Source organism: Saimiri boliviensis, chromosome 2 (genome assembly GCF_048565385.1).
Source record: "Saimiri boliviensis isolate mSaiBol1 chromosome 2, mSaiBol1.pri, whole genome shotgun sequence".
Classification (NCBI taxonomy): Eukaryota; Metazoa; Chordata; class Mammalia; order Primates; family Cebidae; genus Saimiri; species Saimiri boliviensis.
In genome coordinates, this window is record NC_133450.1 from 167,953,554 (window position 1) to 167,972,164 (window position 18,611).

An 18,611-nucleotide genomic window follows, 5' to 3' on the forward strand; every position below is an offset into this window, starting at 1 on the left:
GATGTAGAGCAAGGCAATTTTCTCTGTTTTTCTATGTGAATCCAACAAAACAAACCCCGAAGCAAATGTATGGCCACTTTTTTCTTTCCTCTATAGACAAATCATAACAATGCATTGAGGGATTGCTGTATCCTAAGTGTTTCACATGTGACAATTCATCTAATCTCCAAACTGCCCAATGAGGTAGATACTACTACCCCCATATCAGAGATTATAAAAATAAGGCACAGAGAGTTTATAAGTGTATCGTCCAGGGTCACACAGCTAACAAGTGGCAGAGCCAGGGTTGGAACTTTAGTTCTAGAGAACTTTCTTGCGGCTGTTACATACAAAGGATATATTTAGTGACATATTTCAGAAAGCACTAATGCAGTGGTTACACTGACCATCGCTGAATATCTCAATTGTCTATGGATTGATATATAGATGCAAATTCCCATTTGCCATCAAGCCCTACTGAATCAGATTCTCCCAGTGGGGTCTCGCTGTGGGTACTTTCAAAAGCAACAGTGGAAATGCTGTAAGGGCGGAAGAGAATGGCCCTAAAGCTTGGCATGCTGATGCCAGAGTAAAAAGAGTCTGTGGTCTGTGAGCACAATTTATCTCCAAAGGTGGTTCTGCAGAGCCCCACTTCCTGTTGCGAGCTTCCCTAGAAACATGAAGGCATCTGAAATCTAGACCAACTTACCACATGCCTGCATCCTCTCGAGGTGCAATAGTGAGGGGCTCTGCAGCACTTGTAAGGGACTGAGGTCACTGTGCACAGACTGAAAGGCCACCTTGGGCATGTTTATTGTGCCCGCAGAGACCTTCTACTAGTGCTTGTACCGGCCAAAGAGGCCATTTCAGGTCCCTGAGAAATTCGCAGAATTCAGAAACGAATTACAGATGCTCTAAGATGTACTGCTACAGAGGGCTGCCACCACACAATCCCCCTCCTTGACTGTCTTTTCAGCTACATGACTGTGAGTGCTTTTCTGCCGGTTTCAGTGTTTTTTCTCCTTGGTCGAGGGGGAGCAAAAATGGAAAGGGTATTCATTTCTATATTGCTGCTTGCTGCTACAAAGAGGCAAAGTTGAGGGTAACTGCCAACAGCTTCCCCTTTCTCTTTGTTCACTCCATCTGTCTGGACCGATGCACAAGGAAAAAAGGCAGCCAGAATGGCCCTCCAAAGCTACACTCTGATTTAAAGCTGATGAAGGATGTGTTTTCCACAGCTTAAGAGAAAAAGATATTATAAAGTGCCTAAGCAATTAAACAAATGGTATTTGTAAACATCTGCCGTCCAGTACTGTTGCCTGTGTTCAAACAAAGCCTCACAGTGTCTTTGGCAAACCAGAGTGAGAAAAGCTGGGTGCCATTTGCTGAATGATCCCTTCCATATTACAGTTCTGTGGCCTGGGGGAATTAATTCAAATCCACATTGGGAAATTAATTCCCAGAGAGGCGGTTAGTCCCTAAGAGAACCACCAAAGAAACGAGGGCCTAGAATAAAGTTGGCAGTAATTCAACAAGCATTTTATTAACCTCTACTTGACCATATTTATTATTTATGGCCAAATCACACAGAATCCTGACGTTTGAGACTCCGAGGAGAAAATGAGACTCCTGGCTGAGGACGGCTTGTGTCTCGCAGCCACAGTGTGCCCTCTCCAGTTCCTCCAACTGGTATCTGTGAAGAAGCACCTAAAGATGGAAACTCAATAGCATCAATGCCCCAAATGCATACTCTAGGGGGAGACACACCACCAGTGCCTGAAAATGCAGACTCCACGTTTGAATTCTGGCTCTACAGAGTAGCCAAGTGACCTTAATTTTCTCACCCATGAAATAGAGATAATAAGAAATGATTCATAGTCCTGAGGATCTGAGAAGGTAATGCCTGTAAGGCTCTCAGTACCATTCATGGCACTTAACAAGTAGTCAGTAAATGCCAGCTACTAGCAGTACAGTTTCATGGTTATTACACAACAGGATTTTCCCCATTGTCCTGGAATTACAGCAAGTGCATAAAGTGATGGCACAAAATGTTCTAGGTTTACTGCAAGGTGCCAGTTTCCGTCTTCCCCAACTCCAACCCCAGCCATCCTACTAAAATAAAGGAAGAACTGGCAAAGTCATGTTGCCTGTGAGTGAATATTCATAAGAAGAGACTATAACCACCCCTTTCCATGGGGGGAGGATACCTGATGTTTCTTCTCTCCAAAGCTAAGGGAGAAAGACCCTAAAAGAAATTCTAGCTAAGTCTTGTAGGTTCCCAAAACCCCTCACTTTTCATTAACCAAGAGATTGTCATCTTTCCTTTGAAAGCTGGTAAGGCACCAGGCCTGTTGAGTATTTGTTGTATTGTTTGGTCTTCAAGAAATGAGTGAAGAAGAGATGGTGGAATTGACAGAGGTGGCTGAGAAGCTGCTTACACTTCCACTGATGTCACAGAAAGAATACAATTTTCCATGGGTTGGGTGGATAACCCCTAGGGGTGGCTCACCATTTTTCATTTCACCTATACCTCAATAAAGAACCTCACCTACCACGTAAAAGCATACCAGCTACAAGACATTGCTGGGTGGACTGTCTTTCAGTGGAGTCAAAGGAGAGGAAAGAGGTGAAGTGGAAGCCTGATCCCTCAAACCAAGGAATCACTGGAGTATCTTTTGTCTGTCCCAGGGTTCTCCAGAGAGACTATTAAAGACCAATAAGAGAAAACTAACCAAACAGAAGGTGTCAACAGCCAGCTGGTGCCGGCAAGAGAAGCAGGAACAACCAACAGGGAAGAATGTGGCTCTTGTCCTTTAGCCTCTTCCTTTTTCCTACTTGAATCTCTGGATGAGAAAGTAGCTCAGGAATCTCAACCCTAGCCTGACTTAGGTGTAGCGGTGAAAGTAGAGCTTCAAACTGTAGAAAAGACTAAAATAAGGCTGGGTGCAGCGGCTCACACCTGCAGTCCCGGTACTTTGGGAGGCCAGGGCAGGTGGATCACCTGAGGTCAGGAGTTTGAGACCAGCCTGGCCAACATGGTGAAACTCCATCTCTACTAAAAATACAAAGATTAGCAGGGCATGGCGGTGGGCACCCGACTTGAACCTGGGAGGTGAAGGTTGCAATGAGCCAAGATCATGCTATTGTACTCCAGCCCAGGCAACAAGAGTGAAACTCTGTCTCAAAAAAAAAAAAAAAAAAAAAAAGGATTAAAATTATACATGAGCAAGGCTTAAATATCAGCATAAATGTTTTGATAAACAAAAGTGACTAAAAAACATTACAGAATCAGGGCAAAATGTCATTAAGGAAGCCACCATCCAGTAGTGCAAATAGAGTTAACAGGCCACAATTATTTACAAAAAAAGCTGTATCTTTGCTCCAGTGGGTTGAGATTCCTCAATAAAATATAGACGATGATGGTGGTGGTGGTAATGATGATGATGAATAGTTATAAGGCTGATGAAACAAGATCTTTTTAAGCAGCTACAGAGGCTTCAATTCACAATCAACTCTGGCTTTATTTCATGCAACAGAAGCAGCCTGAGAAAAAGCATAAAAGATTTCATATGTTTCCACAATGAGCCCACTGACTCAGATGATCAAGTCGACGTCAACAAGGAAAATGGCGAACTATCGCTTGTGACCCATGGGAAATTGCTATATAAAAACAAATTCGTCCTACAGTAGTCCTCCTTATCTTCTTGCAACCAAGCAGGTAATGCAATGCAAATTCCAAAAAAAAAATCTGGCTCATAAATTGGAGAAGCAGCTGTGATGCTGTACGACACCTGCAGCAGGCATTCATAAAGCACGGGGGTAGGGGTAAATGAAAGCCTCAACAGCAATGCTCTCTAGTCATTGGACTTCTCCATGTTCTCTCTAGGCTCAAACTGCCAGAGGTACACACAGTGAAGAAAAGAAGAGGCAACCGCAACTGCATTACAGTTTCAGAAGTAATGGAGGCTCCCATAACAATGAAAGAAATGGACAAAGTGTATGAAACAACCATTCTCACACACTGGCTGACAGGCAGTACAGTACTACTATGATCCCTGAAAAAAGGAAAATAAATGAGGTGACTCCTGAAATCCTCTTGGATTTCTGCTGCAGTCACTTTGTAGGCTGTTGTATAAAGAGGGAAATCCAAGCAGAGCATACTAGTTTCACTGAATTGAAGAGGCATAGGTTGGAGTTTTCAGGGCACAATACCATGAAGGAAGGTATTGTGCAGAGCAAAAGCTTCAGAAATCATCGTATCTCCCAGACTGTTGTTGAATACAGAGCCACACCTGTGTAGGATGAGACTGCATAGCTGAACAAAAAAATTGGGAGCTGAACAATTTTCAGAGCTCACACAGGGCTGGGGACATTCAAACTGAACACATGACTTAGCTCTAGGATAAAACTAGAACTAAGTTACATTATACTTGAAGTAGCATAGACTTTTCAACAAAAGTTAAAAACACGTCTCAGAATGATCAAGCTGATTTGCAAGTAACTCAACTATCAGAACAAAATCCAACACTCTTAAAGGAAAGCAATAAAAGCCATCACTCCAGAATGCCAAATTTAAAAAATCCAGCATCCAACCAAACCTGACTAAATATGGGAAGAAGCAAAGATATGCAACCATGATAAGGAAGAAAGTTAGTCAATAAAAACAGATGCAAAAATGACGGATGATGGAATTAACAGACAAGGAGCTTAAAACACAGCTGTTATAACCATGTTTAAGTATTAAAAGAGAAACATGTATATAATTAAAAGAGAAATGAATGATATAAAGAAAAACTAAATATGACTTCTGGAGATGAAAAGTACAATATATAAAATGAAAATTTCACAGTTAGCAGCAGGGTTACCAGCAGGGTTAGCAGCAGATTAGACACTGCAGAAGAAAAGACAGTGAACATGAAATACAGAAATAGAATCTATCCAAACAGAAAGACAGAAAAAAAAAGACCCTGAAAAATATAAACTGTGCCTTAGTAACCTAGGGGACAATACCAAGTGATATTACATGTGTTTAGAAGTAAGGAATTGAACAAAATGTTTGAAGTTATAATGACCAAAGTTTCTGAAATCTGATGAAAATAATAGACTCACAAATTTAAACTCAAGTAGATAATCACAATGAAAACCACACCAAAACACATCATACTTAAACTACTGAAAACCAGAGATAATGGGACTATTTTTAAAATGGAGAAAAATGACATATTGAATAAAAGAAAAAAATTTCACAGACTTCTCACCGGAAAATATAAATACCAAAAAATAATAGAATGGAAGGGGCTGAATGTGGGGAGGGGACAAACTCCACCAACCTCAAATTCTATATTCAACAAAAATATCCTTCAGAAATGAGGGTGAAAGAAAAATTTTTCAGACAAACAGATGCTGAGCAAATTTATCATCAGCAAGCCTGAATCACAAGAAATGTAAAAGGAAATTCTCAGACAGAAGGATAAAGATGCTACATGAAAACTAGGATCTACAAAAGGAATGAAGAGCACCAGATATGATAAACATATGGGGAAATTTGAAAGATGTTTTTCCTACTTCTAAATTTTTAAAAAAGATAACTGACTGGCAAAAGAAAAGTAATAACAATGTATCAGGAAGTTTATAACACACATATCAGAAAAATATATGACAACGATATGCAACAGGACATAGGGGGATATAGAAGCAAAATGTTGTGTGTTTTTACATTATACTTGAAGTAGCACAGTAACATCTAAAGGTAGACTGTGATATGGCATACTGTAATTCTAAGGGAAATCATCAAAAATTAAAAGAGGCGTAGCTAATAGACCAGTAGTGGGAATAAAATGGGGTAAAGGAAAATACTGAGTTACTCTAAAAAAGGTAGGAAAGGGGAACAAAGAACAGATAAACTGCTATAATTTGAATGTTTCTGTCCCTTCCAAAATTCATGTTGATATATAATCCCCAACATAATGGTATTGAGGTGTGACCTTCAGGAGATTATTAGGTCATGAGGGACCTACCCTCAGGAAAGGATTAGTGCCTTATTAGAGGATTGAGGGAGTAAATTTGGTCCCTTTTAGCACTTTTGTCCCTTCTGCCATGATGGGGCATAGTGTGCCCCTTTCATCATTGAGAATGCAACCAGAAAGTCATCACCAAACACTGAATCTGAAAGAGGCTTGATCGTGGACTTTCCAGCCTTCAGAACTATAAATACATTTCTGTTCTTTATATATTATCCAGTCTCAGGTATTTTGTGATAGCAACAGACACGGGACAAACAGTAAACAAACAGTAAGATGACAGATTTAAACACAACTATAGGCCAAGCATGGTGGCTCATGCCTGTAATCACAGCACTTTGGGAGGCTGAGGTGGGCAGACCACAAGGTCAGGAGTTTGCGACCAATCTGGACAACACAGTGAAACCCTATCTCTACTAAAAATACAAAAATTAGCTGGGTGTGGTGATGTGCACCTGTAACCCCAGCTACTTGGGAAGCTGAGGCAGGAAAACTGCATGAACCCAGGAGGCAGAGGTTGCAGTGAACCAAGATCACACCATTGCACTCCAGCCCAGGTGACAGTGCAGAAGTACATCTCAAAAAACAGCAAAACAAAACAAAATAAAACATACACACACACACAACTATAATGATAATTATACAAAATGTAAATGGCTTAAGTCAGCAGTTCTAAACCTGTGGTGCATAATCCCTTATACAAATTGAGACACAACATCAATCTGTACTTGTAATTATTGTGTTGTCCATCATGAAAACTGCAAGAAAATAAATGTCAATGTCACTAACAAAAATACTTCATAAAACAATAAAAGTTACTGATATTACCTACTAGCTCAACAGGACATCTCTGAAAAAAGGCAGCAGCACCTCAGGAATGTATAAAGCTCTTTCCTGGGAAGGAAAGAGCTTTATACATTCCTGAGGTGCTGCTGCCTTTTTTCCTTCCCAGGAAAGAGCACCTGGGAAAAAAAGGCGGTTATGAGTTCAGCTGCAACAGACTTAAATGGACCTGCCCAGCAGCTTGAATAAAACAATGGAGCTCAAAGCTCAGCACTTGAGCTCCTATAAGGGACAGGCTGTCTCCTCAAGCAGCTCCCTGAACCCTGTATATCCAAAGAGACACCTCATAAAGGAGAGCCCAGGCTGACATCTGTCAGGTATCCTTCTGGGACGAAGATAATAACAAAAGAAACTGGTAGAAACCCTTACTGTTCTGCAGCCACTGCAGGTGCTCCACAACCAAGCAGGGTCTGGAGTGGACCTCCAACAGTCTTACAGCAAAGGGGCCTGTTAGAAGGAAAACTAAAAAAAAACAGAAAGAAATTAACTTCATCAACAACAAAAAGGATGTCCACTCAGAGATCCCATCCAAAAGCCACCAATTACAAAGACCACAGGTAGATAAATCCACAAAGATGGGAAGAAACCAGGGCAAAAAGAATGAAAACACCCAAAATCAGAACACCTCTCCTCCAAGAGATCACAGCTCCTCACTAGCAAGGGAACAAAGCTGGATGGAGAATGACTCTGATGATTTGACAGGAACAGGCTTCAAAAGGTGGATAATAACAAACATCTGAGCTAAAAGAACATGTTCTAACCCAATGCAAAGAAACAAAAAATCTTGAAAAAACGTTTGACAAAATGTGAACGAGAATAAACAGCTTAGAGAAGAAGATAAATGACCTAATGAGGCTGAAAAACACAGCACGAGAACTTCAAGAAGCATACACAAGTTTCAATAGCCAAATCGACCAAGCAGAAGAAAGGATATCAGAGACTGAAGATCAACTCAGTGAAATAAAATGAGAAAGCAAGATTAGAGAAAAAAGAGTGAAAGAAATGAACAAAGCTTACAAGAAATAGGTGTACCTGAGTGTGATGGAGAGAATGAATCCAAGGTAGAAAACACTCTTCAGGATATTATCCAGGAGAACTTCACCAGCCTGGCAAGGCAGGCCAATATTCAAGTCCAGCAAATACAGAGAACACCACAAAGACACTCCTCAAGATGAGCAACCCCAAGGCACATAATCGTCAGATTCACCAGGGTTGAAATGAAGGAAAATATGCTAAGGGCAGCCAGAGAGAAAGGTCTGGTTACCCACAAAGGGAAGCCCATCAGACTCACAGTGGATCTCTCAGCAGAAATCCTACAAGCCAGAAGGGAGTGGGGGCCAATATTCAACATCCCGAGAAAAGAACTTTCAACCTAGAATTTCATATCTAGCCAAATTAAGCTTAATAAGCAAAGGAGAAATAAAATCCTTTATGAACAAGCAACTGCTGAGAGATTTCCTCACCACCAGGCCTGCCTTACAAGAGCTCCTGAAAGAAGCACTAAACATAGAAAGCAAAAACCAGTACCAGACACTCCAAAAACGTACCAAATGGTAAAAAGCATCAACACAATGATGAAACTGTGTCAACAAATGGGCAAAACAACCAGCTAGCATCACAATGGCAGGATCAAATGTATACATAACAATATTAACCTTAAATGTAAATGGGCTAAATGCCCCAATCAAAAGACACAAACTGGCAAATTGGATAAAAAGTCAAAAATCATCAGTGTGCTGTATCCAGGAAACTCATCTCACATGCAAGAACACACATAGGCTCAAAATAAAGAGATGGAAGAAGATTTACCAAGCAAATGGAGAGCAAAAAAAAGCAGGAGTTACAATCCTAGTCTCTGATAAAATAGACTTTAAACCAACAAAGATCAAAAGAGACAAAGGAGGACATTACATAATGGTAAAAGGATCAACACAAAAAGAAGAGCTAACAATCCCAAATATATACGCACCCAATACAAGAGCACCCAGATACATAAAGCAAGTTCTTAAGGACCTACAAAGAGACTTAGACTCCCACACAGTAATAGTGTGGGATACTTTAACACTCCACTGTCAATATTATACAGACCAACGAGACAGAAAATTAACAAGGATATCCAGGACTTGAACTCAGACTGGGACCAAACAAACCTAATAGACATCTACAGAAGTCTCCACCCCAACTCCACAGGATATACATTCTTCTCAGCACCACATCACACCTACTCTAAAATTGACCACATAATTGGGAGGAAATCACTCCTCAGCAAATGCAAAAGAATGGAAATCATAATAGCCTCTCAGACCACAGTATAATCAAATTAGAACTCAGGATTAAGAAACTAACTCAGAACTACACAACTTCATGGAAACTGAACAACTGGCTCCTGAATGTTGATGGGATAAACAATGAAATGAAGGCAGAAATAAAGATGTTCATCGAAACCAACGAGAATGGAGACACAACGAACCAGAATCTCTGGGACATATTTAAAGCAGTGTCTAGAGGAAAATTTAGAGCAATAAATGCTCACATGAGAACCAAAGAAAGACCTAAAATCAACACCCTATCATCAAAATTGAAAAAGCTGGAGTAGCAAGATCAAAAAAACTCAAAACATAGCAGAAGACAAGAAATAACTAAGATCAGAGTAGAACTAAAGGAGACAGAGACACAAAAAAACCTTCAAAAAATCAATAAATACAGGAGCTGGTTTTTCGAAAAGATCAACGAAATAGACCACTAGACAGATTAATAAAAAAGAAAAGAGAGAAGAATCAAATAGATGCAATAAAAAAATGATAAAGGGGATATCACCACAGATTCCACAGAAATACAAACTACCATCAGAAATTACAAACAACTCTATGCACATAAACCAGTAAACCTGGAAGAAACAGATAAATTCCTGGACACTTGCACCCTCCCAAGCCTAATCCAGGAAGAAGTTGAAACCCTGAATACACCAATAACAAGGGCTGAAGTTGAGTCAGCAATTAATAGCCCACCAACCAAAAAAAGCCCAGGTCCAGATGGGTTCACAGCCAAATTCTTCCAGACATACAAGAAGGAGCTGGTACCACTCCTTCTGAAACTATTCCAATCGAAAAAGAGGGAATCCTTCCCAAATCATCTCATGAGACCAACATCATCCTGATACCAAAACCCAGCAGAGACTCAACAAGAAAAGAAAACCTGAGGCCTATATCCATGATGAACATAGATGCAAAAATCTTCAATAAAATACTGGCAAACCAATTGCAACAGCACATCAAAAAGCTTATCCATCACGATCAAGTAGGCTTCATCCTGGGGATGCAAGGCTGGTTCAACATACACAAGTCTATGAACATAATTCACCACATAAACAGAACCAAAGACAGAAAGTATATGATTATCTCAATAGATGCAGAGAAGGCCTTCGACAAAATTCAACAGCCCTTTATGCTAAAAACTCTCAATAAACTAGGTATTGATGGAACATATCTCAAAATAATAAAAGCAATTTATGACAATCCACAGCCAATATCATACTTAATGGGCAAAAACTAGAAGCATTCCCTTTGAAATCTGGCACCAGACAAGGATGCCCTCTCTCACCACTCTATTCAATATAGTTTTGGAAGTTCTAGCCAGAGCAATTAGGCAAGAAAAATAAATAAAGGGTATTCAATTAGGCAAGGGGAAAGTCAAATTGTCTCTATTTTCAGACAACATGATTGTATATTTAGAAGACCCCATCATCTCAGCCCAAATCTCCTTAAACTGATAAGCAATTTTAGCAAAGTCTCAGGATATAAAATCAATATGCAGAAATCACAAGCATTCCTATACATCAATAACAGACTTAAAGAGAGGCAAATCAAAAATGAACTGCCACTCACAATCGCTACAAAGAGAATAAAATACCTAGGAATACAATAAAAGATGTAAAGGACCTCTTCAAGGAGAACTACAAACCACTGCTCAAGGAAATAAGAGAAGACGCAAACAAATGGAAAAACATTCCATTGGTTAGGAAGAACCAATATTGTGAAAATGGCCATACTGTCCAAAGTAATTTATAGATTCAATGCTATCTCCATCAAGCTACCAATGGCCTTCTTCACAGAACTGGAAAAAACCACCTTAAACTTCATATAAAACCCAAAGAGACTGCACAGCCAAGATAATTCTAAGCAAAAAGAACAAAGCTGGAGGTATCATGCTACCTGACTTCAAACTATACTATAAGACTACAGTAATCAAAACAGAGATATATACCAATGGAACAGAATAGAGGCCTCGGAGGCAACTCCACACATCTACAACCATCTGATCTTTGACAAACCTGACAAAAACAAGTAATGGAAAAAGGATTCCTTGTTTAATAAAAGGTGTTGGAAAAACTGGCTAGCAGAAAGCAGAAACTGGATCCCTTCCTGACACCTTACATTAAAATAAATTCCAGATGCATTAAAGACTTAAACATAAGACTCTAAAAACCCTAGAAGAAAACCTAGGCAAAATCATTCAGGACATAGGCACAGACAAGGACTTCATAACTAAAACACAAAAGTATGGGCAACAAAAGCCAAAATAGACAAATGGGATCTAATTAAACTCCAGAACTTCAGTACAGCAAAACAAATGATTATTAGAGTGAACTGGCAACCAAGAGAATGGAAAAATTTTTTTGCAATCTACCTATCTGACAAAGGGCTAATATCCAGAATCTACAAAGAACTAAAATAGATTTACAAGAAAAAAAAATAAACAAACCCATTCATAAGCGGGTGAAGGATATGAACAGACTTTTCAAAAGAAGACATTTATGAGGTTGACAAACATAGGAAAAAATGCTCATCATCACTAGTTCTTAGAGAAATGCAAATCAAAACCACATTGAGATACCATCTCACGCCAGTTAGAATGCGATCATTAAAAAATCTGGAGACAACAGATGCTGGAGAGAATGTAGAGAAATAGGAACACTTTTACACTGTTGGTGGGAGTGTAAATTAGTTCAACCATTGTGGAAGACAGTGTGGCGACTCCTCAAGAACCTAGAAATAGAAATTCCATTGGACCCAGCAATCCCATTATTGGGTATATATCCAAAGGATTATAATTATTTCTATTATAAAGACACTTGCACATGTATGTTCATTGCAGCACTGTTTACAATAGCAAAGACCTGAAACCAACCCAAATGCCCATTGATGATAGACTGGACAAGAAAAATATGGCACATATACACCATGGAATACTATGCAGCCATAAAAAACGATGAGTTTGTGTCCTTTGTAGGGACAAGGATGAATCTGGAAACCATCATTCTCAGCAAACTGACATAAGAACAGAAAATCAAAAACTGTATGTTCTCACTCATAGGCAGGTGTTGAACGATGAGAACACATGGACACAGGGAGGGGAGCATCACACACCAGGGTCTGTTGTGGGGAGTAAAAGCGAGGGAGAGTGGGGGTAGGGATTTGGGGAGGGATAACATGGAAAGAAATGCCAGATATAGGTGATTGGGGGATGGAGGCAGCAAACCACATTGCCATGTGGGTACTTATACAATAATTCTGCATGTTCTGCACATGTACCCCAGAACCTAAAGTGCAATTAAAAAAATATATATATATATATATGTTTGATATTAAAGTATAACCTTTCAGTATATCTTTTGTCATTATAAAACATTCTTCTAGCTCTAGTAATATTTTTTAGCCTATAATCTATTTTGCCTGATATCAAGGTAGTTATTCTAGCTCTTATGATTACTGCTTGCATGATATATGGTTTTTAAATTTTCCTATTTTCAACCTATTTATGTCTGAATCTAAATTTTATCTTACAGACAGCATACAGTTGGATCTTTCATTTTATACAATCTGAAAACGTTTCCCTTTTTGTTGAGGTTTTTACTCCATTTACATTAAAGTATTATTAGTACAATTGGATGTCTGCATGCCATATTACTATTTGTTTTCTGTGTCTTACATTTTCTTCGTTCTTTCCTGCCTGCCTTTTCTATTAAACAACTATTTTTAGTGTACCATTTTAATTACTCTATTGATTTTAAGCATATTTTATTGGCTTATTTTCCTAGTAGTTAGTGTAACAATTAGAATGTCCATTGTAACTAATCACAGTCTATTCTGGATTTATACTTATTTAATTCAGTAAAATACAGTAACTTTGTTTCTATATAATTCCATTTCCTTTCTTCCTCTTTCTCTTTTAAAATATATATTTTTATATATATTTACCACTTAAGGAAGGATTTTTTTAAGTGATATTGACTTGTACATGTATTCTCTGTTATAAACCCAACAGTGCAGTATGCTGTCAGGACCATATAGCAATAATAAATCTATACACACCTAACAACAGTGCTCTAAAATACATAAAGCAAAACCTGAAATAATTAAAAGAAGAAATAACAATTCGAAAATATTTCAAGATTTCAATACCCCATTCTCAATAATAGAAAAGCTAAATAGAAAAGCAGTGGGGCTATAGAAGACTTCAACAAACATGTCAACCAACTTCCCTAACTGAAATTTACAGAATGCTGTTACCTACTACTATGAGAATACATGTTCTTCTCAAACACATGTGAAAAATTGTTCAAGATACATCATATGCTAATCTATAAAATGAATCCTAATAAATTGACTAAACTCATACAAAGTGTGTTTTCCAGCCACAATGAAATTAAATTAAAAATCAACACCAGAAACAAATTTGAAAATTCTCCACATTTGGAAATTAGACAACATACTTCTAAACAATCTTTGATCAAAGAATGCATCATATGGGAAATTAAGACAGTTTTAATTGAATAAAAAAGAACACAACATATCAAAATTTAAGTGGCACAGCTATAGTAGTGAAGGAAAGTGAACTTACAGCTTTTAAAATCTATATTAGAAAAAATAAAGGTTTCAACCCAATACCTTAAGCTTCTATCTCAAAAAGTAAACTCAAAGCAAGTAGATAAAAAAAAAGAGTGAAAATTAGAAATCACAGTAAAAAATTTAAAAATGGAAAATGACAATAATAAAGAAAATCAAGACAAAAGTATGTCTTTAAACAGATTAACAAAATTGACAAATCTTTAAATACACAAACTAAACAAAACAAGAAAAGAAAACAGATTGCCAAAATTAGGAATTAAAGAGAGGACATCACTAGTGATACTACAAAAATTGTAAGGATTTTAAGGGACTACTATGAACAACTTTATGTCAATGTATTAGATAACATGGATAAAAGAGAGAAATTCCTAGCAAAAAGGCATAAATTTCCAAAATAGGCTTAATGCGAAATAAAAAATCTGAATAGATCTGCCCCACACTGTGCTGTCCAGATGTCACCACCTACTCAGTGGTGGTGAGTGAGATGGAGACAGTGGGCTGGGCAGGCAACCTCATGACACACAACACAACGTTTGCTCAAGGACCGAAAAGGAAATGCGTTGAGAAGGAAGACATGAAAGGCACCCTGGTCAGCTTTAAGGCTGTCTTTTCCTATAATCTGCAATGACAGTCACTTCTGGACATGTCCCTGGTTAAGCTACAGCTCTGCCACATGCTGGTCCAGCCCAGCCTCTGCCACTGGGTCCTCATAACCAACACTGTCCTGGAGATTCAAGAGAGATGACCCAGGATGGAAAATGCTGCATGGCAGTGTCCCAGGGTGAGGGGCAGGTGCTTCTAGAGCATCTGGTCTCCTCAGAGATCCTGAGCCACTAAGAGGGAAGAGCTCCCTGAGCCATTAACTGGGAGCAGGAGGAGATGCACCCTGATCCTGGCTTGGAGACAGTTATGCACAGGGCCCAGTTTCTGAACTCTTCCTGGTCAACTCAGCACAGGCACTGAGGAACCCAGAGAGCAGCATCTAAGAAATGGACGGCCCTCAAGCAAATAGAGGAAACTTTCAAAAGTTGCTACATAAGATATTTGATAACCTGGAAAATAAAAACCCCAGTTCCACGGAAAAGCTCTTTTTCAGATGTAGACAGTTTCTACTATGACCTGGACATGGTGCAATGGGCATGGTGAGTGGCACCAATTTGGATCAAATAATCCTAAAATTCATATAAAAATACAAAGGACCTAGAATAAGGAAAATAATTTTGGAAGAAAAGAACAAAGCTGGAGGATTTATACTACCTTATCTCAAAACTTAATATAAAGCTACAGAGTAGCTATAAGGATAAGGACAATGGAACATAATTCAAATGCTAGAAATAAGCATTAAATTTATGATCAATTGATTATCAATGAATTTGCCAAATTCAAATGCTAGAAATAAGCATTAAATTTATGATCAATTGATTATCAATGAATTTGCCAAAACAATTCAATGGGAGAAGACAGTCTTTTCAGCCAATAGTACTGACACAACTGGATTACCTATGTGTAACAAAACAAAGAAAACTAAGACCCTCACGTCACAGTATACATAAAAATTAACTCAAAATGCATCACAGAAGATATAAACGTAAACTCTAAAACTATGAAGCTTCTAGATAAAACTTGCATGACCTTGGGGTAAGCAAAGAGCTCTTAGATAATACCAAAATCATGATCACTTTTAAAAATGATAAATTGGAATTCATCAAAACCAAAAATTTTGTACTTCAAAGGACATCATTAAGAAAATGAAAAGACAAGCCACAAACTAAAAGAAAATATTTGCAAATCATATATGTGATAAAGCCTTTGTATACAGAATATATAATTCTTGTAACAATAATAATAAGTAAACAATTTAACAAATGGGCAAAAAATTTGAATAGACAGTTTATCAGAGAAGATATCCAAATGGTTAATAAGCATACACATAAAAATATACACATAAAAATATGTTCAACATTATTAGCCCTTTGAGAATTTAAAATTAAAACCACAATGAAATACTACTAGATATTCACTAGGATGGCTATAATCAAAAAGAAAATAAGTTATTAGTGCAGATGTGGAAAACTGAAATCCTCATATATTTCTAGCAGGCAGATAAAATGTTACATACACTTTTAAAGCTAGTTAAAAAGTTAAATGTAAATATAACATTCAATGTAGATTTCCACTCACAGGTGCCTACCCCAGATAAATAGAGCATGTGTACACACTTTTATGTAAATTCAAAGCAGCATTACTCATAATAGCCCAAAACCGAAAGCAATCCATATGCTCATAAACTGATAAATGAATAAGCAAAATACGGCATATTCATAAGATGGAGTTCTGTTCAACAATAAAAAGCCATAGACTACTGACACCTGATACAACATAAATGAACCTCAAAAACGTTACACTAGGTGAAAAGAGATATAAAAGACTACATATTGTATGATTCCATTTATAGTAACTGCCTAGAAAAATCAAATCTATAGACAATAAAAGCATATCAGTGGTTGCCTGGGTATAAAGGGTCTTTATAAGGTGATGGAAATGTTCTAAAACTGAATTTTGGTGAAGGTTGTACAACTATACATTTACTACAAAATATTCAATTGTGCACAATACAATAGGTGAATTTTAAACCACGCAAGTAACAAACAAGAAGAAAATATAAACACATCTGACAAAGGAATGGTATCCAGGATATATAACAAACCCCTATGACTCAGTAAGAAGACAACCCAATTAAAAATGGTCAAAAGATTTGAAAGGACATCTCCATTGGCTGCAAATGCCACAAGGAAAAATAAAGAAAGGACATCTCCAAAAAAAGAAAATACAAGATTAGTCAATATGCACATGAAAGATGTTCAACATCATTAGCCATGAGGCAAATGTAAATTAAAATCACAACCAGATATACTAGAGTGGCTTAAACTTAAAAAGACCTATAATGCCAAGTGCTGGAAAATACATGGAGCAACTGGAACACTCATACATTGCTGGTGAGAGTGTAAAATGGCATGATCATGGAAAATCTGGCAGTTTCTTATTAAATCAAACAAACCTACCATTCAACCCAGTAATTCTACTCTAAGGCATTTATCCAAGGGAAATGAAAACACTTCTTTACAAAGACTTGTACGTGAATGCTCATGGCAGTTGTATATGTAGTAGAAAAAATGGAAAGCAACCCAAATGTTTATAGTAAATAAAGAGATAACAAATTGAGGACTGGCAACAATGGAATTTGGCCTAGCAACAAAATGGAACAGCAGAATGAGTATGACCTCCAGTGTCTTTTCACCTACTCCTTCTGTAGCAGTGGTAGATGCAGCATCATTCTTCAGTGGCAACCTGAGGCGGCACCTCACGAAAGCCCCTAAGGTGTTGGTATGACGAGACAGGGCCCAGTGCCCTGAAGAAGTGTGTGTAAGGTAAGGACAGCTAGCTGGGAATAGGTGGTGTCCCTAGAAAACCTCCCACATACACACACACACAGCTTTTGTGTATGACAGGCTAACTCTCCAAGAGCAGAACAGTGAGAGTATGCACTGGTGCTTCTGGAAAGAACAGTGGGGACTATGATCTGGTACCACCTCCTGGTCCTCGCCCCAGAGAAAATAAGAAAACTAGCAAGAGCTTGACCAACAAATGCCTGTATTCAGACAGGAAGAATTCCTTTGTCTATTGCTTCATTCCTGGAAATTGCATTGGAACTGTCTGATTAAGAAAAGCAAAGAATTCTGAAAATAAATAAATAAATAAATAAAACCCCCAAAACAGAGAACAAAATATCCCAGAATTCCTAATAGAATAAATTACTGGCTGGTGGCTACAGGTGCCTGGCACTTGCCTCCTCCAGAAAGGACCAAAACAGTGAGTAGATGATCACACACTGAATAGAGTGCCTTAGAGAGAACACTGAGATTCAGTAGGGCAGCATCAGGACTTCTGAGCCATATAAGGAGAGAGAAGTGAAGCAGTCAGCCTGGTTGAGACAGGCTCATAGCCAAGAGAAACATTCCAGTTCAGGGAAAAGGTAAGTGAGAGATCCCCCGGTAGTTCACTTTTCCACTGCAGACTCTTGCAATCTTAGCCCAGGAAGAGCCCCTCAGCCCTCGCAGGCCCTGAGACTAGTATAGGGAAATGCCTGGAGTCCATACAATAGCATTGTCAGAGAGGGAGTTTGTTTGGGTCCACACACCCCCTGAGACTCAAACAACTATAGCAGGGTACCATTTGGGAGCTCAGCTCCCACCAGACTACAGTCTTCCCTGGGGCCCAACACCCTGTTGTGTCTCCACATCGCTGAAGCCTTACTGCCATTCTACCACATCCACCAAGAGGACTGCAGGAGCACAATGCTGGCTAGACTCAGCAGTGTGGCTGGGGACCCAGCACTGTAGCCCAACTAGTGTCCTACATCCCAGGGAACAGACAGTGCAGTGCACCAGAGAGGCTGCTCTGGGACAAAGGGAGCTGAGCACACACTCTTCACAGTCTGAGAGCAGCTGGCCTTGGGCCACTGCCACTGACAGAAACCCAGTCCCTTCCCCAGCAGCAGAGTCGCTGCACACCTGCATGTGCTTTCAGGGGACCTATGGACCAGCTTGCCCCAGTGCCACACAGGGGCCTGAGAACAGGTCTGCCTCAGCCCTCACTGCTGGCACCTGCACATACCATCGAGCAGTCTGAGGTCAGGTCTGTCCCACCCACTGCAACTGTTGCCTCTATCCATTCAAGAGCCTGAGAATTGATCTGCCCTACCTGCCACGCCTGGCAGTCACACACAGCAACATGGGCCTGACAACAGGCCTGCTCTGCCCACCACCACCACCTGTGCCTATCTTCTGAGAGCCTAAAGACA

The 18,611-nt window shown here is 39.0% G+C and overlaps 1 protein-coding gene across 1 annotated transcript in view; it reads right to left on the reverse strand.

Annotated features, from left to right (window-relative positions):
* Positions 1 to 18,611, reverse strand: part of ZDHHC21 (zDHHC palmitoyltransferase 21) — a 143,948-nt gene that overhangs the window by 37,551 nt on the left and 87,786 nt on the right. The window lies entirely within an intron of this gene.